Source organism: Lissotriton helveticus, chromosome 4_1 (genome assembly GCF_964261635.1).
Source record: "Lissotriton helveticus chromosome 4_1, aLisHel1.1, whole genome shotgun sequence".
NCBI classification, from domain to species: Eukaryota; Metazoa; Chordata; class Amphibia; order Caudata; family Salamandridae; genus Lissotriton; species Lissotriton helveticus.
This window is the reverse complement of record NC_136063.1, coordinates 391,162,193-391,189,954: the sequence shown is the minus strand read 5'-3', so window position 1 is coordinate 391,189,954 and position 27,762 is coordinate 391,162,193.

Sequence of the window (27,762 nt, the reverse complement as noted above, 5' to 3'; positions counted from 1 at the left end):
GGTCAATTCTGATCAAAGATTTTGCAGTTTGTTAAATTCTGTGTTAGAGAAATGTAGCACTGATAGAACAAAAATAGAAAGTGTGTCTGAAATTCGAAATCTGTTAGACAGATGTTCAGGTCAAACACAATTCTCTCAAAATATTCAGCAAGATTGTCAGGAGTTTTTAATGTATATGCTTGATGTATTGCATGCTGAAGGTGTAGATGTAGATCACCTGTTTGGGCTTTCTTATCAATGGCAGCATGACTGCGAGAACTGTAGGGTATCAAGTACTACTAGTGTAGACTCAGAAAGATTTATATATTTAACTTTGCCAGACAGTAAATCAGTCTCCTTCAATAAGCTAGTAAAAGCAGCTGATCACAACATGGAGTGTAGCCAATGTAAATCTGAAATGATGTCAACATTATTTATACGAACATATGGCCAGTATGTCATTTTAATGTTCCAACGATGTAGGCCTGATGGAACAAAATTGACAACTTTAATTAAAAATGTTGTGGCTTCGCAGTTGTCAATATCAGGAAGGACTTTTGTAACTGCAGCAATTATATATCATGATGGTCCTTCAATAACATCAGGACATTACACAGCTTATTTGAAGTCTGAAAATGGCTGGTCATTCTGCAACGATTCTGTTTTAATTAAAAAAAAAAAAATTGCCTTTTGACCTTAAAAATTCTTACCTGGTGTTTCTAAAACCAAAATTTTAGAGAAGGAATCTCGGGATTTGCTCTGAGGAATTTCAAGAGGTTCTAATGGCTCCTACACGATTTGGCCTTGAGGATAAGTGTAGTACAGAGTCAAAAGTTATTTTTGAGTTGTAAATAGTTCCTGGAAAAAAAGAAGATTTTCTTACAGAAAGTGGTGGGCAGAGATTAGTTGAAGGACAACAGAGTATTTCCCAAAGCAAACGGTGTTCTTACCATAACACTTGACGTCATGGAAAAATAACTGCACTTTGAATGAGTTCAGAAAAACTGTTTCTTTTTATAAGCTAATTCAAGCAGCCAATCAAAACATGGAGTAGAGGGAATGTAAGTCTGCAATGCTGTCTAGATTATTGGTCCAAACTTTTGATTATAATGTCATTTTAAAAATCCAACTATATAAACCTGATGAAAGTAAGTCTTCAACTTTAATTACAAATGTTGTGGCTACACAGTCGTTGATTTTAGGAAGAACATTTGTAACTGCAGCTATTATATGGCATGATGGTCATTTGACAAGATCCGCTTATTACACAGCTTATTGAAAATGTAAAAAAATATGCTGTTTCGGAAATTATTCCCATTTGACTACGATACAATGTTGCCTTTTTACTTAAAAATATTGTTACGTTCTGTTTTCAGAAAAGAGAATTTAGGGTAGGTAACTGGCGTATAATGATTCTAGGGGTTGATATAATTTTATCTACTGTTTTATATTGCTTTGTGATTAAAAGTGATGTAGAGAATTAAATAATTGTAGTAGTCATAGAGGTAGTGTAAGTCTGCTTCATAGTAAGCAGTATCAGTGTCATAGGAAATGTAGAACATGAGTGAGCAAGAAGGGTAAGATATTACTAGTCCAGGATTGTGAAAGTGATCTTGAACGTTTTCTTTCTGAAAGTTGCGGAAATAGAAAATGACGGTATTTGCTTACAAGAATTCCAAGAGTTATAAATGGCTCTTACATGATTTGGCCTTGTGGAAACGTGTGGTAGAGAGCGAGAAGTCATTTATTGTATGTAACATATTTTTCAAAACGATGGAGGTTTTCTTTCAGAAAGTGGCGGGCTGAAAATAAAAACAGCACAACCGAGTGTAAGCTGTTCATAGGACATCCTTCGACGTCATGGAAAGTAAGTTACTTTTGAGGAGTTCTGATTTCTGATTGGTTATGTTATATGGGTTTTTTAAACACAATCATTTTGATTGTGTTTTTTTTTCCCCGCTGTTATATGATGAATACCTTCAAGTCACAGTTTTTAGTGAAATTTGATACATTCTGAGAACAGCAAAAATAAACCATTTAACATGTATAATTAATTCTGTACTTTTTGTATTTATGATGTACATTTAGAACTGTGTAGGAGGCATGGAGAAGCTGAGGCTTCTGTAAGTGTCAAAGTTGTTGCATACAGTGCTCATATTCTACGTAGTCTTTCATATGATAGACTACATTTCCACAATGAGATACCTAAGCAAAGGAAACACAGGTGATGTGATTGTGGAATGAGCAAAAAAAATTGCACGTTTTTCAATTACATTACCTGTGTTTCCTAACATTACAGATCACATTGTGTAGATGAGGTTTAGGCCTGTTCCAGGAGACAGAGGAGGTCTGACATTTGTTCAAGAGTGCAGTGGACATGACTCACTTTGTTGGTAGGCCTGCACATGTATTATCTCCTCTATACTCTTCAACAACTCTAAATTTCATCTGCAACCCTGAGTCGGCCTCACCTCAAACAAACCTCTGGATAGGACACACCTTATTGGCATCCTGAAACAATCATTTAAAATGTTAAGGGCAGTTTTATGATGGCTGTGCACCTCTTTTGCGCTGCCATTGCATCACTGTTGTGAGACAGAAGCAGTGCAAAAGATGCACCATGTTGCAAGATAGGCCTCACTTCATCTGCATCAAGATACTGTTAGTTTAAAATGTATATTTTTAGGACTGTGTAGGGGCATGGAGAAGCAGAGGCTTCTGTAAGTGTCAAAGTTGTTGAAAAACTGTTTGTCCTTCAATCTTTTCCCTTGTCTTTTCTAATTTTTAAATACATGTTTTAATATTTTTCAAATGTTTGTTCTCTCTTTCACAGATTAAAAGTATAAAAATAACAAGTGACTAAGTTAACGACAATTATAAGGTAAATGTTTTGTACTCTTTTCGTTACATTTCTATCACATTTAACTTCTATTAGTTTCACTACTTCATTTCTTTAACCCTCACTTTCCTGCCTTTGCTACTTCCCTCATTCTTTTCTCTATTACTTACTTACTCTACTCCTTCCACTATTTTTCTCAGTCCCTCTCTTCTCATACTTCCTCACTCTTGTTCACTCACTCTGTCTCTATTACTCTCACTGTTTCTGACTGATCACTCTCTCACTACTTGTTCATTATGCTTTTTCTCTGTAGTTCAAGCACAGTAAGGGGCATATTATAAACACAGGCAATAAAATTATCGGTGCTTTTATCGGCAGAAAACTGCCGCAAAAGTGGCTTTAGCAGCAGTTTTCTTCCGGAAAAGCAGCTTTAGCAGCAGTTTTCTGCCGATAAAAGCAGTAATTATCAGCAGAAAACTGCCGCAAAAGCGTCTTTAGCGTCAGATTTCTGCTGATAAAAGCAGCAAAATTTTTATCGCCTATGTTGATAATATGCCCCTATGTTATTTACATTTCTTTGCTGTTTCAATCATTCCTTTTCTGTTACTTCTTCTTTTCTGCATTGTGTTTTTTCTCTCTGTTATTCCAATGTTTTAATCTTAATTTGATCATTCAGTCACATTCTCTAAGAAACTCTTGTTTGTTATTCTTCTACTCTCCTTTTTTTCTCACTTCCTTATCTATTTTGTTTTTCACAATTATACCCTCTTAAATCTTTTCTTCAGTAAATAGATCTATTAAACAGTATCTCTAGTTTACTCCCTATAGCTGTCTTTCTTTTAACATAACTGTCTGTTTCCTTCCCTTATACTTACTCTTCTTTTTTTTGTAAATTTTTTTTTGGTTCGCTCCCGGTTCGCGTACCGGAGAGCGAACCGGGAAGCGAACCAAAAGAAATAGAGGTTGGCAGAGTTCCAAATATTCTACCAATTTTTTTATAACGGGGAGGTAGTTCTGAAAAGAACTTTTTTTTAAATTGTTTTTGTTGTTTTATATTTTTTTCATTATTTTTCTGAACATTTTTTTACTTTTTTTGTATTTTCTGAACGGTTTTATATTTTTTTTGTTTTTTTTGGGGGGGGGGAAACGAAAACGATTCATTGTAAAGGGCTCAACAGGAGCAACAAAAAATAAAAGAATTTATTCTCTGGGGCGTTTCGGACAAACATGATTGTCGATAGCTCTGTTGATTAGATTGATGCTACTTTCTCTGTAGCAAATGAACTGATTACAACGCACGCACACTTGTTTCACTTCCCCGAATCTCATCTGTATATTTGGGACCATCTCCCTCGCCTCTGGTCCCGTCACTTCCTGTACAACTGATCTTCTGGCCATAGAAGGGGGATTATCTTGCTGGTCACGTAACTGCGCAGCACTGTAGTTGATAGGATGCCACCTATCCATATGGCGATGCATTGTGTAATTGCCGTAACTGTACTTCTTTTCTGTCCCTCTGGACAGTCTATCTTTACATATAAGGCAAGTTACGTACCGGGCATTGACTTTTTTTTGGCCCCGGGGATATTTAAAAAATTGCCAAATATAATTTTCTTTGACATGAGACCTCCTGGGCTCCTCACGCAAAAACTGCCTCTCTTCCTGCTCTTCCTCTTCTTCCTCTTCTTCCTCTTCTTGCTGAATGATAACTTCAGCAGGTGGTCCTCTCTTCCTTGGAGGTGGTGGAGGTGGTGGGGAAGCACCAGCTGAAGCTACTAATGAAGCCATTGCTCACTGATCACAAAGGGTCTTTCTCTCACAAAGATGAAAGTCAGAGTGAGGAAAGAAGGAGGGGTTTTCATCATTTGGGAAAAACAATAGTTCTAAACCAATGAAAAGTGTTAATTTTAGATCACATGACCTAGTCTTACATCATTAGGAAACCAAAAGTGAAATGAACCAATGAAAAGTGTTATTACCAAGTCACATGACCTGTTGTGTTTACGTTACGCGCTTTGCGCCGCGTCCCGGATCGCTTCCGGGAAGCTGCGCTTCGCGCCTCGCTTCGCGTACCGGTTCGCTTCCGGGTACGCTAACGTGGCGCGTCATATGACGTATTACGCGACAACGCGATACGTCACGCTTACGCGACGCGTCACGATGTTGTTTTCTAATGCGGCAGTTGCGGAAACGGAATGTTTACCGGTTCGCGGACCGGGTCGCGGCACCAAATTGAGCTAACGGGAAGCTAACCGGTTCGCGGACCGGGAGCGAAACAAAAAAAATAATTTAAAAAAAAATTGTATTAAAAACATGTAAAATATATTTTTGGATTTACAGAAAAATACATTTTAAAGCTTTTGCTATTTGCTATTAAAAAACCATTGAAATTCACTGAAAAAACCATAGGTTATAGACCATATATAGTTAGGAATTAGCATTTACAAAACCTTATTTTACTCACACAAAACCATTGAAATTCCATATATAGTTAGTTGTACTAACTATATATCGCGCACCCCCAATCCACTGCTGATCATGTCACATATTACATCATTCATGACATGGTCAGTGACATCACTGATGACATCACTGATGACATCTCAAATGACATCACTGATGACATCACTGATGACATCTCAAATGACATCACTGATGACATCTCAAATGACATCACTGATGACATCTCAAATGACATCACTGATGACATCACTGATGACATCTCATTTGACATTACTGATCACATCACTGATGTGATCAGTAATGCTTGTTTACATTGATCAGATCAATGAAATCTACGGCCTGTTGTTTGGTACCTGGCCAGATCAAAGAAATATCATTGTTATAGCGATACCAATGGATTTCATGTGTGGTGAAAATTTCATGATGTTCACCATAGAGGACCTGTTCCTCCCATCTACCCATCTGCAGGCAGACGTAGCTGGGGGAGAAACAGGCCCCCATGGCGACACCTATAACCTGCTGGAAGAATTGGTTGAAAAATATGAAAACGTTGTTATTTAAACATGTAGCAATCATAGCAATCAACATCTTGTTGTGATTAAACATTTGGATGGGCCTCTTTCCTAGATAATGGTTAATAGCTTTCAAACCTTGATGATATATGCTAGTGTAGAGAGATGTAACATCTAATATGATCAACCTAGGAGGAATTCCATACCACCCCTTCTAATTTCCTCAGGAAGTCACCTGTGTCTTGGACAAAAGAGGGCAAAGCCCTCTCATGTTCCTGTAGGAAAGCATCGATGTAAATAGAAGTATTCTCCAACAATCCATTGCGTGCTGATATTATGGGCCTGCCAGGGGGTTTCTCAGCGCATTTGTGTATCTTAGAGATGAAGTATATTGCCAGGATTACTGGATGCTCATTTTTGAGAAATTTTAGTTCATCTTGACTAAGTAATTCTGCAGTTCTCCAAGTCACCAGCTGCGTGTAGAAATCAAATAGCACCTGTTTTACAGTGGCTATGTCACACCTCTTATAGCATTGATAGTCATTCAGCTTGTTATAGGCTTCCTCTAGATACAGGTCTCTGGGCCACAACATCACATTTCCACCTTTGTCAGACTGGCGAACTATGATGTTATAGTTTGCCTGCAGTTAGTTGATAAGCTGGATATAACAGTTGTTAAGTGATGTGTGCTTATAGTTATCCCGCATTGTGGCAATGTAAAGTCTTTTGAGTTCTGCAACGGAAAATTTGTGAAAGATGTCAATGTTATCATGTAACATCAAGGGTGTAAAGGTGGATTTTGGTTTAAAGTTGGTATTACCAAGCACGTTCAAGTAAATCTGTTCATCCATGATGCCTGAATCCGAGATCTCATTGTTCAATTGTTGTAAGTCTTGTAACAATCCTAGGTCTTTGGCACTTAAAACTTGTGTGTTGTCAGAGGCCACTCCTGTACCAGTCTTATATACCGTCTTGGTAGACAAAAAATATTTGCGGAGTTTCAATTTGTGTGTATATTTGTCCAGATCTATCCACGTTTTGGCATAATTGAAATTACTTTCTGGGCTGTAGGTGAGACAAAGAGATAAAACTGTAACTCTGCTTGACTTAGATGGATAGCAGTGAGGTTTATTACAGTTAATGTTGTCCCTGCTTGGTCAATCTCACCATGTGGAAAACTAATTTCTTGTTCCATCCTTTGTTGGTATTGGTTTTTCTTTTTGACTTGCCATCTGTAGCTTGATTTACGTTGTTGCCTGCACCTTTAGTTGTTTCTTTTACGTTGTTTGTATTTGTCCTCCTGGGTCGCAGGGTTTCTCGTCAGTCCTGTCGCAAGGAGCCCACCTCTTGCGCTAGGGAAAATTTGGTAAACCCCAATCTTGCAGCATGTCTACTTTGTTCAGTATCCAACTCACTATCAGGCACTGAACTGAGATCAGATAGGGAGGAAGCCAGTTGAGGAATTGCATTGGTACTGGTAGTGGCTTCTGCAGGCAGCCGCAAACTTGGGTTCTTGGAGGCTTTGATGGCATCAACATTTTTAGCGAAGGTAAAAACTCGACCTTGCTGGTAATCGATTTTATCTCACTGAAATTTGTATGCCTTTCGCTTTTTTATGACCTCCTCCTCTTTATACAACCTAGCTTGCATGTCTTCCCGGTATTTGGCACAGTTAGCCGGAGTTTCCACGGCCCTGATTTCATTCTCGAATTCATCTATTTTTAATTGTAGAGATGCGTGATCACTTTCAGCGTATTTCACCAAAATGGTTACCAGCTTTTGCAAGGACTCTGAATTACACTCGGCCCATTTATTGAGCATGTTGGGATCTGGTTGCTCATAACTGGGCGCCAGCATGATTTGAAGCCCACGGGGGATACCCCCAACCTCCAAGTACCTAGTTAAGGAGTGGTGCTCCCTCCATTTGGCCTGTTTTCCAAGCCTCTTAAACATGTTGCGCAAATTAGGGCTCCCAGTTTGCACAGTCATTGTTTGTTTATTAGCTGATGACTCGCCTACTGGAGAGTCATCAAACATATCCATGGCCGCCTCTTCTCTACTCTTCAAGGCGTCGGCACACATTATGCTGTAGCTGAAATATTTTCACAAATATAAAGTCACCAGAGAAATGAACACGTCAATTAATGTCGATGTCCACAACCCACACACTCCTTCACCAGACAGTACAACAAATCCCTACCGCATATATAACTATACGCTTTACAAAAAACAGTGGTCCCTACATGTGGACAAGATAACATACAAAAATCATTAATCATACACTAGATAAGTAGTATGTCTTTTGTCCAGCTGGACAAGAAAATGTATTTTAAATGTTCTGGTTGATAAAGTGAATTTTAAGAACCAAAAAAGATAACAAGTGGGCACAGCCGTGACCCACAACAGTCAAGACAAAACAACAAAGAAATGTCAGTGCTACAGACTCAATCTCTTAAACATAACCATACCATTGCATCAAATAATATAGCATTATCATATTGCATATGGGGTTTTTTAGTCGACGACGTTTCGATGCCTTTTTACATTTGTGACATCATCATCAGGACAAGATTTATCAACATTATTGTTTTGTTAAACAGTTATTAACACAATGCCTATTATCGCATTAATGTTGGTTTCCTCGTAGGTTCAGGAATACTGATGAGTAAACGCTGATAGATGTGCTTTCTTTCACATCAAGTCCAGGGCTTCCATCAGGTTTGTATGGATTTGCCAGGAAAGGAGCGTGATGGCTCAATTTGTGATGGCCGGAGCGCTATGGCGAATACGGCAGTCCGATGGGATCGATCGATCGATTTTGTCCGGCTGGACAAAAGATATACTACTTATCAGGTGTATGATTAATGATTTTTGTATGTTATCTTGTCCACATGTAGGGACCACTGTTTTTTGTAAATTGATACTGCCCAAGGTCCCTATGGCATACCTTTTGGGTTCCCTTGTCTTTGTGAAAACATATATAACTATACGCACCAATTCCAATTACCCAGAAAGAGATCAGACGCCAACTCTGGGACATGACTCGTTTAGATTTTTCTGTGAATTAATTTTCCCCTGTAACATGTTTCGGTATTGCTGCCTTGGTCACACAAAGAGCGTTGCTCAATTACTGCTTTTTAAAACACCAGAACCTTCAGTCACATGATTATCTGCTACGGTAAACACCAAGAACAGACTCAGAGCACTCTACTCATATTGGGGATTTCTATAATTTACCAATCTCCTCGATTCGAAGAAACAGCATGATTGAATACATCAGTGTTTTTTTACATTTCTTCTGTGAAAAAATTATGATATAATAAAAGAATAAATCATAAAAGAAAAATTACATTAAATTCTAAATGCAATTAGTGTCTCCTGCTGCATTTACGTTTTGCTTATTTTCAATTGCTTGTTGCAAAAAGTATATAACAATTTGATGAGGACATTGGTTCTTGAGAACATGAAGTGCAAGTGCAATACTATACAGATTATGACCCTTACAATTGAATTTCTCAAATTTGTAACATGTCTCTGGGTGATTATCAAGATGTCAGAATTCACCGAATTGACAGGAAGTCATAGGTAAAGTGATGGAGGGTCCCGTTCTACCATCTAACATCACCAGAAGGGAGAGTTCTGACAGCCTTGGTAACATGAAGGTCTGATGTAGGCCCTGCGTGATAAAAAGTCTGAAAACATGCTAAAATAACCAGCCGTCTCCAGTAGTAAACAGAGGCCCCAGGGCCCACTATGCATGCAGGCTTACAAATACATGTTTCTGAGCACCAAAGTAAACAAGGTGAAAATAGGCCTTCAAAAGAGTGTTTAGCTTCACTGTCAGCTCCCAGACCAACACACACACACACACACACACACTTGCCCTGGTACACGTGGTACAGCTTCCTGAAACCCCTGCTAACGTTATATTTTGAAACATAGCTTGCACAAGTATAAGCAGCAATTTCTAGCAATAAACAGCATCTATCATGGGAATTCACACCTTCAGATATGTAGAAATGTGCGTGACAGAAAAATGTCCTTTTTTAGTAATGTACAACATGTAACCATTGAGCTTAGAAAAGTACAAGATGTTCCGGAAGTGTTCTCTTCTCAAAAGTACAAGATGTTCCGGAAGTGTTCTCTTCTCAAAAGTACAAGATGTTCCGGAAATGTTCTCTCTCAAAGGTACAAGACGTTCTGTCCTAAAAATGTACAGAACATAATGTACTGAAAGCATTTCCTTCCGGTGTCCAAAACACTTGTGGTTAAGCCACCTGCACCGAAAGGCCAGGGGCCAGCGTCATCACAGAACCCTAGTTCCTCAATTTTGGGTATATCAAGCCCAACTGTCAAATCTGAGATCAGAGCTTTCCTGCGGATGCCCAGCTGCATGAGCGTGGAAGGTTCTCTCGGCTAGCCGAAGACTATCTGACTTGGGACGTCGGCGCCTCACTCAGGTTGTGGATCTCCCAGGGCAGATAGCCCATCTCTCACTCTTTAGATCTCTAACCCTTCAAACTATCTCTCTTCATGAATGTATTCCTGTATGGTAGGCTCCTCTAAAATAGGTGACTGGTCTCACTCTCAGCTATTACCAGGCACTGAATTACTAGCAGAATGTTCTATTTTAGCTAATTCTACTTACGCCTTCTTGGCCCTGCCCTCATAATCCAGGGCTCTGATAGAAATGTGCAATCTATAGCAATGGACCTGTTCTACATGGTTGGCCAATAGACAGTTGGGTTCCATACTCGTGTACTCATTAGGGGAGAATCGTTGATCATCTGTGTTAGTGCTCCTATTAATGTATTCCATTCCAGTATTACTCTGAGATATTTTGAGCATTAGTCATCCTGCATTGTTACCAGACAGAGTGAAGTCTGGATCATATTTAGAAAAGTACATTGTCGCTTGAATTGATATGCATTTAGCTCTCTGCGTGTTAATTGAAAAATAAAGTGCCACTCCATCTTGAACGTTTGGTAGCTTACATGTGTATTCCTTCTCTTACTCAGTGAAGTGCTGTGGTGGTGATGTGCGAATTTTAGTCACACCCAAAAGTGGTGACCACTGACCGAAGGGGTCAAGACTTTCCCCTTCACACGTGGCGCCCAACTGTTTCATCGTACCTGCCTGATCCATTCTGAGGAGGAATTCGGTGGTCTTCCAGGAGCCGCATTGGGTGTCCCCGCCGCAGCCTCTTGCCTACCATTGGTGAGTCAAGGAACGTTTTATTTTTTCCCCCTTGAGTCCCGGTGATGGCTACTTGGCTGTGTGCGGGCCCCCTGTGCTTGGTTCTGGGCTAGACTCCTGACCCCCCCCCCCCCCCCCCCCCCTCAGAATTGCACATGGTCACGATCCAAGAACCCTCTGTGTCCCTCAGTGGTCACATTGTCCTACTTGTCATTACGATTTTTATGTCAATACTTCTGCGCCTCATTTGTGCACATATCGGTTCATAATAATTGCTGTTGTGGGTTGTGGTTTGTCGGTGTCAGACAAGTCTCTCTCTCTGTCGGTTCCAGGCCGAGGAGAGCGCCTCTGTGGTTACTTCTTTGCTGTCAACTACCCCCAGGTTTTTATGATCCCTCTCGACAGTTTGCGTCTGTGAGCTGGGTGTGGTCCGGACATTGCAGGTCCTGACTCGGGTTTGAGACCCACCCTGCCCCTTTTCTGTGGGCAGGTTTCTGATCCCTCTCCCAAGTCGAGTCTTGGGAGCTGGGTGTCCCCTGGGATTATCCAGGGTCGGAGACTCTAGGTTCTCCACTGGGGGTCGTTTGATTCTGACTTTCACACTCTGGCATCCTTGCCACCTACCTTTACCACTGCCTAATTCCCTGCAGTCCTTTGCTAAATTACTACTCTACCTCCCACCCCTCCCTTCACTCCACTTCTCAGCCTTCCTGCCCACCCCTCCTCAATGAGGGCTCTGCCTTCGCTTTACTGTCCTCCAGACCTATTTTTACACGGTCTCGCTGTATTTTTGTACATTTCCCCGCTGCTCCTACAGCCACCCAGCCAACGCCCACGGACTTCCTGCACTTCACACCAGCGGCAAGAGGAACTGCTCTGTGCTCTCTGTGGTTCATACAGCAGCTCGCCGGCTCACTTCCTCCCCTGGCGCAGCAGCGCCACTCTGCCTCACAGCTCCCCCGAGCCCCTCCCGCCCTTGCTTCACATTTAACACTGCACAGGGGTTTCTCCTCTTCCGTGCTCCTCCTTCGTTCTTTTTCTCACTGCCACTTCAACACTCCTCTCTTTCCCTATCCATACCTACCTCTTTCAGTCACGGCACCCTGTTCTTTCCCTCCCTTCTCGTCACATTTATCAGTGCTGCTGACATTCTTTTACACTGTCTCTCTCGCCCTCCTGCTTCGCTCACTAAATACTCCACTTCTTCCTTTACCAGCATTGGTGCTTCTGACTTCTCTGTTCTCTGTTCTTCCATTACTCCAATGTCATACTCAGCCCGCGGATATCTTCAGGTTATTGATCACACTGTCAAACAGTGACATTTCACGCCTTGATAACTTAGTTTCTACATCATTCTTTTATTTCATGTATTGGTCATTGCTCTGATCTTCAAGTAGTGAGATTTAATATCTAGATCGTTCTTTTATATCTTGATGATTCATCTGTTCTTCTACATCGGGTTCCTTCAGGATGCATCCTATGTATGTTATCAGTATTTATTGTTCTGTCATCATGTTGTTCATTATGTACTATGTTGATTATTGACCTTCTCCATTTCATGTTTTGTTCATTTGCCCTGCTTTATGCCACATGTGGTCGTGCATTCATGTGCTTTGTGTAAGTAGCAGCTGCGCTTTGTGACTACGACACCAATTCCCTTCCCTGTGACCCACTGTTCCCTTACTCATACCTCTGCCTTGTCCCTCACCTACGTATAGTGTACCACACGCCTTATCAATACCCGATTCCTCGCACGCCGCATTGGTCGCATTGCCTTTCCCGCATTGCCCTTCCTTTCTCCACACATACACCGCCCGAGTTGTGCCAATCATTTGCTTCACAATTGATTGCCAAGAGGAGGGAAGATTCCTGTTATCCTCCCCTGCCTCCCTACATCCCTTGCCTATACGTGTTATGCCTTACACCAACATATTTCCGTAATGACCACTAGCCCCCCACACATCCACCACTGTACCATTCAGTTCCTTCACGGCAGACCTGACCTACTTCACAATTCCTCAACCAACGAATTCACATCCCTTACAGAAGCACACCGCACAATACTCACAGACGCCTGGACACTTTTAGGAGCTAACCTTAAACCAGGCACCCAACTTAACATCTCCACACAAACTCTTGATAACATTCCAGACATATCTCTTACCCCACCATCCCCAGATACCGCTGCCCCTCAGCACTTATATACAGAGGACACCTCTAGTTCTGACGCGTCCACCCTATCTGTTCCCCACTCACTTCCCCCTGAATGCCCACAGTACCCACCCATTCTCATCACTGACGACGAGTCTTCACGAGAGTCAATTCTCACCATTAACGACGATTTCTCACTAGAATCAATATTGTCATATACCACATTTGAAATAGTACACATCCCACCGCCAGAAGGAAGAGGACCAAACTCTCCTCAACCATCCGGCCCCAACGAAGATACATTACCCCTTTTGAGAGCACTTCTGTCTGATCCATTATAAAATACTGGCCCCAGCATTCTGCCACACATGCAGAATACATCACACTGCTTCAACTGTCACATAAGGGGATGATCACACTGCACCAACTTACACATAAGGGAATGTGCGATCATCCCACTGATCATATCACCATATTCCTGATAAACAATAACGTTGTAGGCATTTCTGACGGCCACCCCTCTTGTTTCATCCACGTCACACCCCTCAGTAGCTCTGTTCTTCTCGCAATATTTCGGGCACTCAATATCGATTACGCCTACCCTCGTCACGTCACTCTATCTCTCGCACCAGCATTTTCACGCCCCGCCGAGCCTGTAGTAAAGGCTCTCCCACACAAACAGTTCCACGCACCACCGCCCCCATAGTAAAGGATCACAGCAGCACTCACTACACCTCTGCATCACCTGCCTATCAAATAACAAGAAACAAACCCCATGCAGGCTCTTCAGGCAGTTTACGAGAAACGAATATTGGGCACGTCAGTGCATAGAACTCCGGAGTGGATCTATATCAGGATCCGCCTACTATCCCCAGGCCTAGAACTTCCCACTGTAGTCGAGTCCTCCTGGCCACGGAACCCACTGCAAAGCACAGTTCGCGACGCCTTTGCCCGTCACAATCTTGAATTCCCTGATTTCTCCCCAGAGGGAAAATACAGGGGACCCGACGAAATAGAGTTAAGATTCATACTCTACCACATCGCCTGTACTGAAGTAGGAGAAGAACTCATCAGAGACCTGCCTCCGCACGACTGCAGCCTGTGCACAAACGACTGCAGCCCTGCACAAACATCACAGCCCACACACCCCAGCCCTCACAACAACTAGGCGACAAAAACAACCAGGCAGGATTGCGTAGTCTCTCATACATACATCAGGCACTAAGTACCCTCATGAGTAGAATACAGAATCCCACCGTGTATAAAACACCGCACGGCTATCATATATATTTTGTTGTGCATCTTCCAAATGTGGGAGGACCAGCAATTCTGTCCGGATTCTTCCCCAGACACCCACGCCAGTCTCAGATAGCCGAAGCCTGCTTTGGCGGCCAACTCCAGTTCCCTGGTTGCACCCCCACACTAAATAAAGAGTTGCAAAAGGAGGTTTATGACCACGCCCTAGCAGGAGTAGCAGAAGAACTCGTGCCTGATCTCTAGAGAAGCGTGGCCAATACCCCGCATCAGACCCCTGCCTTGCCGGCCAACAATTGTCTTGTCATGGCAACACCACTCCAACATGTTCTAAAAACTTTCAGTGCCCAAGAAAAACGCATACTCAAACACTGCAGGGAGCTTCACAAATTAACACAGAATATGGATTATCCGTGGCCCTCTGAAGGCTCTTTCAACGTAAATACTCTCGAGCACGCCACCACGTTCCTAAACACCAAATATTCTGGAACCAAATTACAAAAAAGGAAAGAAACCTTGGCTCTCTGGCGTATTTTTAAAGAAAACACGCAAGAGCACCCTGCCACCCTGCCCACTGCACCTTCTGCGCCCCCACCATATCAGGCTAATGGCATGTACCCTGCCCTAGGATCAGCAAAGAACAAAGAACTAGAGGTACAAAGCACAACTAACTCCTTACCCACTGTCGGATACGACCAACTCCCAAGTGACCTTTTTTCCACACCCGAAAACTCTTCACCAGGGGGTGACGGCAGTACTGCGTCATTGACACCACCCGGCACCAGCAGTGTCCCAACAACATTCGAGACAGCGTCAGCTCCGACTCTAGTTAGTCCCCCACCAGGTACACCGGTCACCGGTGGCAGTCCAATTTTGCACGCCACAGTGCCAGGGTTACCAGGGCAAATAAATGCGCAGTTTTCACTACAACTGAATCCCACTTCTGTCTCAGCCCTGCCTGTCGAGGAAGGAGAGGAGGCAACCAACAATGTGTCCGTCACCTCATCAAACAACTCACGCACGTCATCTCACCACTCATCCGACTCGCCTCGCCAAACACTCCCTCACTACCCCGATCTGAACGGCCTCCGTAACATGACTGCTCCACAATTCCCGGAGCAGGAGGCCACCTCACGAGACCATATGCCCTTCTGTGGTCCACGCGCAGGGGAGCCACTGATCACATTCGCCACCGTTCAACAACAGAATACGGAAAGAGAAGTACAGGGCCCACAAGCACCATATCGAGTCCATTATGACAATTGGAGAGCAGCCACAGAATTCAATAAAAGTTTAGAGTGCAGTCCCAATGGAAATGCACTACCTGACATGTTCCTCCGAGAAGGGCCACACAGCCTTGAACACGACGATATAACATCGGTAGTTCGACGCGCCTCAATGAAATTAGAGCAGATAAGTGAATGTTTGTCCGACACCCTCAAGATTGCCCACTTTCACACACCAAATACCCAGGCAGCAATGAACACTTCGCGACCACCCTCCGAACACGCAGGCAGCTTTGAAAGCATGGGCGGGGATGGGGAACTAGGCAACAGGTCACAGCAGACGGCCCTTCTCCCATCCATACCTTTGCCAAGTGTGGATCCCTCCCTGGACATAAGAGATTATGAGGGGCGGCTGGAAGTAAACTACCATAGGTCCCCCTCCCTTTGTCGCCAGACAGCTACACCCGACAATACACATACAACGGCTGGAACAGCTCAGTGCCAGCCCACACCCCCAGACTTACCCCCACGGCGTCCCGCACCTATAGTCGACCCGTGTGCCCCACCACCCGCCACAGCCATAACAATTTCCTCCAGCCAGCCACACGCCACAAGTGGAGCAAACACATCAACAAACCCATTCTACCAACATCAGGACTTCCAAAACTCAGGAGTTGTGGGTGGGGCCAAGAAAAAGAGAAAAACAGAGGTACAAAGACTTGCAGTATTAGGAACACACGGACGACCAGAGGACATCACATACGGTGCCTCTGGCAATGACACTCCCATCAAATACCAAGTCACTGGCACTGCCTCCATGCGACACACTCGAGCTAGAACAGGCAATGGCATGTTCCTTAGCAGGCCTTGTGCCCTGCGGGACAAGGACCTTACCCCCAACCAAATAGTGGAGATAGGTGAGAATTCAGATTTCGCTGTCATCCCCTTCACAGACGATCTGGCCGGATGGACAGAGTCCTTGGCCCCGCAGATGATCCCCTGGCCAAGGGAAGGGTCTTTCGATCCCCAGCATATGGCCACAGCTGTAGAATGTATCCTGGATGGTGTAGGGGATGAAGACTGGGACTACGACTATATGCGAGCCAGTCTCGAGATTTGGCAGAAATATGCCATAAGATATGACACCACAAGACCGAAGTATCCAGGGGTAGGGATTAGCCGCCAGATGCCGCTACTATACAAAACTCCAGGGGCCCCCGCCATATATAACTGCTGGTCCTATACAGAGAAGGAAGCCATTAAAAAGAACCTTCCACCCCTCACAGAGGGTGCCAGCAAATGGATAGTGGCCTTAGAGAAGAATACCACAGGCACTAAACCAGGGATTGGAGACATGAAAAGTTTGCTCATATCCATCATGGGAGGGGAAGCTGAAGAAATTTTCACAAGTATCAGTAACGGACTGATAACAATGAACGAGACAAAATATGATGGGGAACCATTTGATAAAATAAGGGCGGCAGTCTGGACCAAGTTGAAATTAAAATACCCCGATGTTCCCGATATCGGGTCTCTCATGTCTCTGACCATGCAAACAAATGAGGACCCTATCAATTTCATTTCTAGAATGAAAGAAAAATGGCATCAAGAGCTAGGTGACTCCTGGAATACAACCGGAGGGAACAGCAGGCTCTTTTACCACATGGTGAAGAGGGGACTGCCAGACGACGTGCAGGAGAAATTAGATGGGGTAGTAGCCATGGAAGCAAAACCATGGCCTGAGATACAGGACCACATCATACATTTCTGCAAAAAGAAAATAGAACAGGAAAAAAGTAGACAACTAGCCATTGAAAATGCAGCTGCAAAGCTAGTACAGCAGAAGCTTAATAGGAAAAAAGGTACAGTGGACAATCTCATGCTGGCGGCACCAGTCAGCCAAATGACAGCTGTCGCCACCTTTCCACAGGACGCTCGAAATGTGCTCGCCAATAATACCCAGTCCACTCCCCAGCAAGTGCAGCAGCCTGCCGTACAATATACACAGGCACAGCCGCCACAAACACAACCAGCCATACAGTACGTACAGACTTCACCACAGCCAGCCATACAGTATGTGCAGACTCCGCCACAACAGACAGTACAGTATGTGCAAGCCCAGCAGCAGCCCACAGTGCAGTACATCCAACAGCAGCCCCCGGTGCAGTATCTGGCACCTCAACCTGCCTACAGTAATGACCAACGTCAGTATTACAACAACAATAGAAATACAGGGATGCAGGGAAGGGGCAACGGACAGCAAAGGGCCCAACTACAGTCAGGCCAACGTACATGCTTCTATTGTCACAAAGTGGGGCACCTGCTAAGAGAGTGTCGCTCTAGGATTCGAGACCAAGGCCAACAAGGTATGGGTCCCGGCCAGCAAGCACCCCAGCAGTTCCAACCACAACAACAAATGTATGCTCAGGCACCCCAGATGGTGTACGCTTATGCCCAACAAGCACCACAGCAGAATATGCAGCTAGCACAGCTCCAGACACCTGTAATGACCCAAGCTCAACAGCAATCCACAATGATGCAAGGTCCCGTGCAACTGCAGCAACAGTCACCCTCATACCAAATGATGCCCCAAGCCCAAGCTGCCCCACCACCAGGTGGTGTGGTAGTCACTTCCAATAACCCATTTGCACAAGGCACCATCCAGCAATACTCACGCTAGGACAGCCCACAGACAACTCTTGTGTGCCCAGTTTTATCATGCATCATGAGCGGTGAAGATGACCCCACCGTCCTGGTCACGATAAATAACAAAACATATAGCTTCCTCATTGACACAGGCGCCACGTACTCCTGCATTACAGGCGGACACCTGCCTATTTCTGATCAAGTAGCGGACACACAGGGATTCTCTGGGGCAATAGCAAGGGTCCCCTTTACAAAGCCAGTACCCCTGCAAATAGGAGACCGGGTGCTAGAGCAACAACTGCTTTATTCACCACACTCTCCAGTCAACCTTCTAGGAAGAGACCTAATGGCTAAACTGAACATGACTATTCACTTCCATGAGAACGGAACAATGGTTTGCTCTATACCTGGCACACCCGTAGCAAGAATGATGGCACTCACTGCTCAATCTTCCCTGACAGATCAAATGAGGGCTCGCCCTGTGGACGAACAAGCATTCTCCACTGCGGTACACATCATTGTAGCCAACACACCCGAACTACACCAGCGCACTGTCCAGCTCCCCAAGGAGTTTCTCTTTCGTCCGGAGTCCCAGCACTTTCAGATATGTGACAACAGCATGATCCTAGGCATACGTGCTCTTCACATTACACCTACATATGGGGCATTCATAGCAAGAGACGACAATATGCGCTCATGGGCCTGTGTGATTTTCATTGAGCCTGGACACCAAGTGAGGGACATTTCAGATGAACAGCTCTTTGGTGATCCTGATAACTATCCAATAACAGAGATTGTCTACAAGTATGAGGTACCCCTGTCAGCGACAGTGGAAAAAAGAACACCCACTGCCCCGCAGAAATATGACTCAGTGCGTGACGCTGACTTAGCCCAAGTCCCGCCACACCTGTGGACCACCGGTCCTAATGACGTGGGCCTCATCCGTTCTGCCACTCCATTTAAGATAACTCTGAAACAAGGCGCGATCCTACCCAGAATAAAACAGTACCCACTTTCCAAGGAAGCAGAGGAAGGCATTGCCCCAACAATACAAGCCCTGCTAGATCAAGGAGTCATATACCCATGCGTATCTCCAGTTAACACCTGCCTGTTTCCTGTGCGCAAAGGCAAAACTAATCAGTGGCGTTTAATTCATGATTTACGCCCAATTAACAACATAGTGGTACCAGAGTTTCCCATTGTCCCAGACCCTTCCGTCATCCTCACCAATGTTCCCCCGAATGCACAATACTTTTCGGTGATCGACCTGAAAAACGCATTTTTCAGCGTCCCCCTCCACCCAGACAGTCAGTACCTATTGGCCTTCGTCTTCGGCGGGGTGCAAATGACGTACCGGCGTTTGCCTCAGGGATACTGTGAGTCCCCGAGCGTGTTCAACCGCGTGGTCAAAGAGGACTTATCGAACTTCCAATGTCACAGTACCTTACTGCAGTATGTCGATGATATTTTGCTCTGCAGCACTACAGAATCCCAGTGCAGAACTGATACAGTCTCTCTGCTCACCACACTAGCTCACAGAGGCTACAAGGTGGACAAAAACAAACTTCAGTACTGCCAAACAGAAGTACAATACCTCGGTCAGTTAATATCAGCATCAGGAAGACGGGTCACGCCAGACAGAGTTGAAGCCATCAAAGGGACATCAGAGCCCCAAACTGTCAAGGACATGCAAAAGTTCCTAGGATTAGTGAACTATGTCCGCCAGTGGGTCTTTGATTTTTCCACAATAACTGCCCCTCTGTTGAAAGCAGTTAAAGCAGCCAAAGACACACGCAACAAAATAGACTGGACACCTGAAATGGCAGCTTCCTTTAAACAACTCAAAGATGAAATAACAAACGCACCAGTGTTAGGCACACCTGACTACACAAAAGAATTCTACCTGTTCACCCACTGCAATGGCCAGGTCATGACTGCCGTCCTCACTCAGAAATACCCAATGGGCCACAAGCCCCTTGCTTACTTCAGCGGAATGCTAGACTCAGTCATGAAAGGTCATTACCCCTGCGAGCAAGCTCTTGCTGCGGCAGCCTTTGCAGTGGATAAAAGCACACCCATTGTCATGGGATCCCCTTTGACACTGTACACTGAGCACGCTGTCTTTGCCATAATTCAGAAAGCTAAAACAACATTGACAACACAAAGAGTGTCAGGTTATGAAGTCATATTGTCATTGCCCACCCTGAAGGTTGTCAAATGTCACACAGTCAACCCAGCCACATTCTTTGCCCATCCCATTACCGCATCCGATGATGACACCCATGACTGTGCCACATACTGTCCTGATGAGTCAGGAGCAGCAAAAGAGGACCCCCTGCCAAACAGCACTGTATATTTTGTATATGGGTCCTCCACAATAGACCAAGAAACAGGAATCAGATACACAGGAGCCGCAGTGGTTAGGGCTCAGCAGCATGAGTCCTCTGACTCCCTAGACATTGTACAACAAATTACATTGCCATCGCACTACTCTGCCCAAGCCGCTGAACTAGTGGCACTAATTGCCGCTTTAAACAATGGGGTTGGTGACCGCATCACTGTATACTCAGACTCTGCATATGTCACAACAACAACACACTCGAGCATCTTACGCTGGAAAAGGCGCGGATTCCTCAAATCAGATGGAACACCGGTATGTCACAAACTATTGTTGGAAGAACTAATAGAAGCCCTGACACTTCCAACAGAGGTAGCCGTTGTCAAATGTGCGGCCCACACGAATGGACAAGACTTTGTGTCCAGAGGCAACGCTCTGGCAGACTGGGCAGCTAAAGCTGCAGCCAGACCCTCCCTACCTTTCACTGAGCATGACCCGCACAACACCCCAATTTTACTTGCCCAAACTATAACACCAACAGAACTGACAAAGACAAATGAAGACAGTGTACCCTTAACACCACACACAGAGAACAACAAAGACACAAACACCACCCCTGTTGATTCAAATGATTCCTGCCCACTCGATGACACACAACAATACGATTTCATTGCCCAACTACATCTCAGAGAGATACAAGAAAGTGCACCACCACAAGAGAAAGAGTTATGGAAAAAGAGGGGAGTACAGCAGGACCCTGCTGATTTTATTTACAGGCAGACCATGTCCGGCAAACCTGTCATGCCACAAGCCTTACTGCAGGTAGCATTAGATCAACTTCACCTTCCCGCACATGTCTCCCGAGATAACATGTCCACCACATTACAAGCAGACTGGTTCATTCCCAATGCTTATGAACTGATACAGCTCTTTGTTAATAAATGCATCATTTGCCAACAGTATTCCCCAAACCCAACTCTCAAAACTGTTGCCTCCACTATTCCTAAACCTTCTGGCCCATTCAAAGAACTCCACCTTGACTATGTCGACATGATTGATCGGTGCCAAAATTACCGATATCTCATTGTGGTAGTATGCCCCTTCTCACGGTGGATCGAAGCTGGACCATGCGTCCACTACGATGCCAAAGCAGCAGCCACGTTTCTGCTCCGTGACGTCATTTCCCGCTTTGGAATTCCTTCCGCCATCAGGACTGACAACGGGAGCCATTTTTCAAACGCCATCTTCTCCTCTCTCACCACAATGCTAGGCATAAGACACAAGCTGACATCCGCTTACCATCCCCAAAGTAATGGCATCTGTGAGCGCCTCAATGGCCTGCTCAAAAACAAAATAAGCAAAATTAGCGCCACCATCGGCAAAAAATGGCTCTACTGTCTCCCACTGGCCCTCTTCTCATTAAGAAATTCCCCAAGCTCGGATCACCACCTCACACCCCACCAACTTGTCACCGGACGATCCATAAATGTAGCAGTCCCTCCCAGCAGGCCCAAAACTGATAGCGAGTCATCCTCTGAGATTGTTAAAGCTGAGCTTTACGACTTCTTGTGCACACTAACACGCGCTGCGCAGTTCCTCTCTGTCCAGGTATCCAGAAGGAAGGAGAAGGGCCCCAGCGATCCTGAGCTCCCACCTATCCGTCCTGGAAGTCTGATCTTTATCCGGAGACACGTCCGGAAGTGGAAAGACCCCAAATTTGACGGCCCCTTTTCAGTGACTGATTCATCTCCAACTGCCGTCCGGATAGCTGAACGAAGAGCATGGATACATCGGCGAGACGTTCGGCTCGCTCCTGTGCCTCCGCAACAATAAACAATGAACTAAGAGAGGAAAGAGACATGCCCATGGTCCCCCTGAATGAGGACAGCGGTTTCCCGTCCACTGCCGAAGAAGAAGAAGAAGAGGAAGAAGAAGAAGACACGCCCGTGCTGACCCAGGAATACAGCAGCTACAATGCGAAGTTATGTACTCTTGTCACATTTATGCTTTGTATCATTGTTGGAGTGGCACTAATAACTTTTAATTGGTGCGTCTATTTTTTTGCTGTAAAGAGCTTTAATGAGATAGGCAATAGAAATACCTTACCATCCACTGTTTCAGCAACAGTACCAGCGGTCACACTCAAACAGCAGACAACAACACAACACACACTAGGTCCTGAACTCCCAGAAAATAGCACTACTAACAATATGTCCGTTAGTGTACACCTTGAACTCTCACCCAGTACCCCAGAGGAAAGGACTAGCCCCTGGAAGATAGCTACCATCGCCACAGAACTAGCGCCCCGCCAACGCCTTCCCCGTCACCATAGAACACGCTGATTTGCTATCGCCCCATACAGAACAAAACCTCTTGTCCCCCGCAAGAATGCTAATAACCAGAAGGTAGGGCATAAAACATTCCAACATCTTGTGCAAATACAGGAAGGTCTAAGGCCCATGCTCAGCCTGCCCCAAATAGTAAGGGACCATTCAGTCCACTCCTCTCTAGTGGACAACTCCTGGTACAGGGACATGACAGCAGTAGGGAAAAGAGTAACAAATGAGTCTTGCTACGTATGCTCCTACATTCCCCATGCAGTAGGTGCTGACAGACTGATTTTTCCCAAGGAAGTCCCACCGCACATAGCCATGTGCCTTCTGCACTTGTACCTCTGCCGAATACTAGGACAGATTAGGGTCCTTTCAGCCCAAAAGGTAGTGCTGATGGTAAACGTCACCAAATGGGATTACGTCTACACGGTACACCAGGTTGTCACCGACGCAGCGGAACTTAGGGAGGAGTTCAAGGAAATGCGAAGGTTAGGGGTACAGGACATAGCGTGGCATGAAAGTCGTATTAAGTCACGAGGGTACATAACGAACCTCAAACCCCGGGCAGGGTGTGAGGTAGCATTTAAACACCCCCCAGGCCCACACAACTGCCCATGTAATAATAGAACAATGCTACGCCTCCTAGCACAGGTCTACCTTAACTACAAATGGCAAAGCCCCGGAGGATTTTTTTGTAAGGCGGCAGCCTTGGGACCCCCGTGGGCGGACTGGAATGAAGGGGATAAGTGTGATCAAATATGGGCTGAAGAGAGCGGGAGGTACACATGGAGTGGGGAAGGAATGCCAGAACATAAAAAAGGATTCAAACTAAAAAACCCTTCTCTTTGTTTCATAGGAAATGGCTCGGTGGCTGTTGGGCGCAACACAGACTGTAATTCCACGATTTTCAGCTTCGATATGCAGTTCGGCACCACTACTTTAATGGATTATTACTGGGCGTGCGGAGAGCACCTCTATATCCAACTACCTCCTCAATGGCTTGGACTGTGCACTTTGGTGACTTTGCATGAAATTCACCTGGTCGTACCAGCATCAAATGCTTCCCACATCCTGTCACATCCAATGACAGGTGACCTGACATTCCTCCATCGACACCGGCGAGCAGCAGAGTATTTCGCAACTGAAGCCCGTGGCAAGGTCCCAGAAGAATTCCGCCTCTTCAATGAGGCCCAGCTGTTCTTCGGAGGGGCATTCCCCATTTTTCAAACTCAGGCTAATGCCCGCTGGCTGGAAGTAACTCGCTATGAAGTCATGAAAGCAATAAACAGCACCAGGGATGGCCTAAATGCAATTAGGGAAGAACTGCGCCCACTACGACTTATGGTTCTGGAACATCGCTACTTCCTCGACATGCTAACGGCCAAAGATGGTGGTCTGTGTCATCAAATTGGGAAATCCTGCTGCACTTTCATACCTGGGAACGACGAGGACAACGGATCAATATCAAGGGCCATTGAGGAATTGACTAACTTGGGAAAAGACATGATTGAGGAAGGAGGTGCCCCTGCAGACATTATTCCAACGAACTGGTTCGACTTTGACTGGATGCCCTCCTGGCTAACTGCTATTCTAAAACTAATGATACTGATAGTCGGAATTATGGTCTTTCTGTGTTGCGCCTTTCAGTTAGGGAGTCACTGTGTCAAGAAATTAAGTGCAAAAGCTGTAGGGATGAATTACGCTAGGACAGGGATTTACGAGATACCAAGATATGAGGACATGGATCGGGCTCCTGGGGATGGGAATGGAGAACAGGTACAAATGATCAAGCTAGTACAAAATAGCACACATCCAGCACCACCTGCCACACACTTTGGAGTACTACCAGCCCCACTTCTCCCTCCAGGTAGATATACAGTAAGTAACAACACTGCAGCTGCCCGGTATGAATGCCTGCTCAACAAATCAGGTCAGCAATATAACCAGCTACTAAGGTCAGACGAAGACGTTGCACGACCAACCAGTTTTCAGTGCTATGTCAATGACATGCCATGGATTCCACCCCTGGCAGAAAATTTAACAAAATACTCACTTAAGAGTGTGTTCATAAATGAACAAGAGGGGGCAGATGATGGAGGGTCCCGTTCTACCATCTAACATCACCAGAAGGGAGAGTTCTGACAGCCTTGGTAACATGAAGGTCTGATGTAGGCCCTGCGTGATAAAAAGTCTGAAAACATGCTAAAATAACCAGCCGTCTCCAGTAGTAAACAGAGGCCCCAGGGCCCACTATGCATGCAGGCTTACAAATACATGTTTCTGAGCACCAAAGTAAACAAGGTGAAAATAGGCCTTCAAAAGAGTGTTTAGCTTCACTGTCAGCTCCCAGACCAACACACACACACACACACACACACTTGCCCTGGTACACGTGGTACAGCTTCCTGAAACCCCTGCTAACGTTATATTTTGAAACATAGCTTGCACAAGTATAAGCAGCAATTTCTAGCAATAAACAGCATCTATCATGGGAATTCACACCTTCAGATATGTAGAAATGTGCGTGACAGAAAAATGTCCTTTTTTAGTAATGTACAACATGTAACCATTGAGCTTAGAAAAGTACAAGATGTTCCGGAAGTGTTCTCTTCTCAAAAGTACAAGATGTTCCGGAAGTGTTCTCTTCTCAAAAGTACAAGATGTTCCGGAAATGTTCTCTCTCAAAGGTACAAGACGTTCTGTCCTAAAAATGTACAGAACATAATGTACTGAAAGCATTTCCTTCCGGTGTCCAAAACACTTGTGGTTAAGCCACCTGCACCGAAAGGCCAGGGGCCAGCGTCATCACAGAACCCTAGTTCCTCAATTTTGGGTATATCAAGCCCAACTGTCAAATCTGAGATCAGAGCTTTCCTGCGGATGCCCAGCTGCATGAGCGTGGAAGGTTCTCTCGGCTAGCCGAAGACTATCTGACTTGGGACGTCGGCGCCTCACTCAGGTTGTGGATCTCCCAGGGCAGATAGCCCATCTCTCACTCTTTAGATCTCTAACCCTTCAAACTATCTCTCTTCATGAATGTATTCCTGTATGGTAGGCTCCTCTAAAATAGGTGACTGGTCTCAATCTCAGCTATTACCAGGCACTGAATTACTAGCAGAATGTTCTATTTTAGCTAATTCTACTTACGCCTTCTTGGCCCTGCCCTCATAATCCAGGGCTCTGATAGAAATGTGCAATCTATAGCAATGGACCTGTTCTACATGGTTGGCCAATAGACAGTTGGGTTCCATACTCGTGTACTCATTAGGGGAGAATCGTTGATCATCTGTGTTAGTGCTCCTATTAATGTATTCCATTCCAGTATTACTCTGAGATATTTTGAGCATTAGTCATCCTGCATTGTTACCAGACAGAGTGAAGTCTGGATCATATTTAGAAAAGTACATTGTCGCTTGAATTGATATGCATTTAGCTCTCTGCGTGTTAATTGAAAAATAAAGTGCTACTCCATCTTGAACGTTTGGTAGCTTACATGTGTATTCCTTCTCTTACTCAGTGAAGTGCTGTGGTGGTGATGTGCGAATTTTAGTCACACCCAAAAGTGGTGACCACTGACCGAAGGGGTCAAGACTTTCCCCTTCACAAAAGTGTATAAGTGCATAGTGAAAAACCAGCTCTATGAACATCATGGCTAAGCCCAAGGGACACATAGTAAAGTGAAAGTGCAATACTATCCCTTATATATTGTCAGTTGGTAAACAACAATCTTTCTACCTAAGTGGCTTTAATCACAAAGTATAAAGTGCAAATGCCTCTTATTCTATAGCACATATATTTACAAATGACAGGTTAGGACACTAGTACATTCATAATTAATTCACTACATGGAGCTCGTTATTTGACCAGGTACCTTCTCCAGTATTGGTTACAATCATTCTATACTTGACTGTCACTATTTCTCATAATTTCATAAGGTTACAATTCATCGATTCCAAACAATTTGCCTCATCAATGCATGTGCTTACAACACGAGGTTCCAACATCAAGTTACAAAATTATTAAAGATTGAAAGCATGTAGTATGGATACCCAGGATCCTAGATGTACATATAAATCCCCTTCTGAATTTAGACCAACTGGGATTTTAGTATTGAACCGCAAAATGTTCCTTGACGCTAGCTGTTGCAGCCTTTTGTTCCCGATTTCCACCTCTTCTCATTTTGGCTACCTGATCAATTGCAAAATATACAAAATCATTGATATTGCCCCCATAAACTTAATTTATGTGCCTCGCCACCGGGTAACTTCTGTTGCTATTTTTTACTGCATTTACATGTTGCAGTATCCACAGATGTACCATGTGTATGGTGCTGCCCACATAGTCCTTCGGGCATGTGCACTGCAATTTATATACAACATATTCACTTTTGCAGTTTAGGAGGCTTCTTATGTTCCATGAGCTTTTTATTAGGGGTGGCATAACCTGTTTCATATTACGCCCTATCTTGCATACCTTGCATTTTAAACATTTGTAGAACCTTGTGCTAGCTTCAGCACTGTCAATGTCATGTCAATGTCAAATATTCTTATAAAGTGCACAATTCCCCAGGAGGTTTCAAGGCGCTAGCACTCCCTACTTCCGGGCTATTACTAACCAGATCCTGCCTTAAGGGTCTGGCTTTCCTAAAGGTGATTAGTGGCTTACAGGAAACTAGACCACTAAGTACCGGGTCCCTCTTTACCAGGTGCCAACGTCTACTTAGGCAGTCTCTCACCCTGCTGTGGTAGGCATTGTAACTGGTGATCATACGTATATCATTCTTGGTTCTCTTCTCCTCCCTAGCCTTTTCAACGGGGTTCAATAG